This window comes from Oncorhynchus masou, unplaced genomic scaffold (assembly GCF_036934945.1).
Source record: "Oncorhynchus masou masou isolate Uvic2021 unplaced genomic scaffold, UVic_Omas_1.1 unplaced_scaffold_1271, whole genome shotgun sequence".
NCBI classification, from domain to species: Eukaryota; Metazoa; Chordata; class Actinopteri; order Salmoniformes; family Salmonidae; genus Oncorhynchus; species Oncorhynchus masou.
In genome coordinates this window covers 48,015-49,217 of record NW_027016750.1, presented here as the reverse complement: position 1 = coordinate 49,217, position 1,203 = coordinate 48,015, and the positions used below count along the sequence as shown (strand labels likewise).

Genomic DNA, 1,203 nt, shown 5'->3' with positions numbered 1-1,203 from the left:
TTCCGCCATAAGCAAATAAGAAATCAGTCACCCAGAGGCGGCGCTCCTAGTAGCCGGGGACCTTAGTGCAGGGAAACTTAAATCAGTTTTACCAAATTTCTATCAGCATCTTAAAACCTCTTAGAGTGGGACTCCGACAACTTCCGGAGAAATTGGAGTGCGCGCAAGTCAAATAAATAATCATTAATATTATGGATATTAAACATTTAGGCACACACATATATATCTATCTATCTATCTATCTATCTATCTATCTATCTATCTATCTATCTATCTATCTATCTATCTATCTATCTATCTATCTATCTATATATATATCGGTTAAAAGCTTAAATTCTTGTTAATCTAACTGCACTGTCCGATTTTCAATAGGCTTTACAGCGAAAGCATGCCATGCGATTGTCTGAGCATGGTGCCCCACATCACATATTGTTCCCACTGGCACAGGCTTCATAAAATCACAAATAGCAATGAAATACTCACTTACATTTTGAAAATCTTCCTAATATATCCCATTTAGAAAATCTCGGCTGGGGCCACTACTGACATTTGGTCCCAGCGGGATTCGAACCCACGACGCTTGGCGTTGCAAGCGCCATGCTCTACCGACTGAGCCACACAGGACCTTTAGATTTGCAATCTAAAGGTCCCCAGCTACAACATGTAGTGTCGGTTTGTTGGATAAAATCCTTCTTTATAACTCAAAAAGTCAGTTTAGTTGGCGCCATCGATTTGAGTAATCCACTCGTTAAACATGCAGAGAAAGAAATTCAAAAAGCTACCGCTAAACTTTGTTAAAATAAGTCAAAATACGTTTCTTTTTAATCCTCAGGGACCCTAAAATGTAATTAAACTATAATATTTAATATGGAAAGAGGTATGTTCAATAGGAAAACGATATTAGCAGGTGCGCGTCCTCTTCGTCGCGTGAGCACAGACTGATTTCCTACTCTGAGTCCCAGTACTAAAACCCATAATTCTTCCTCGTTTCGGAAGAAACAAGCCTGAAACCTTGAACAATGACTGTTGACATCTTGTGGAAGCCATAAGAATTGCAATCTGGGAGCTAGATTTGAATATACTATACTTTCCAATGTAAGCATGGGCATACAGAAAAATAGAATTTCCGGTTGGTTTTTCTTTGGATTTTCTCCTACCATATCTATTGTGTTACAGTCTCATACATTATTTTAATATTTCTAC

The 1,203-nt window shown here is 38.2% G+C and overlaps 1 non-coding gene across 1 annotated transcript; it reads right to left on the bottom strand.

The window, feature by feature from the left end:
• Positions 1-550: 550 nt before the first annotated feature.
• On the bottom strand, positions 551-626 carry trnaa-ugc (transfer RNA alanine (anticodon UGC)). Its single transcript has one exon. It is a non-coding gene; the product is annotated as a tRNA-Ala (tRNA).
• Between the last annotated feature and the right edge of the window lie 577 nt (positions 627-1,203).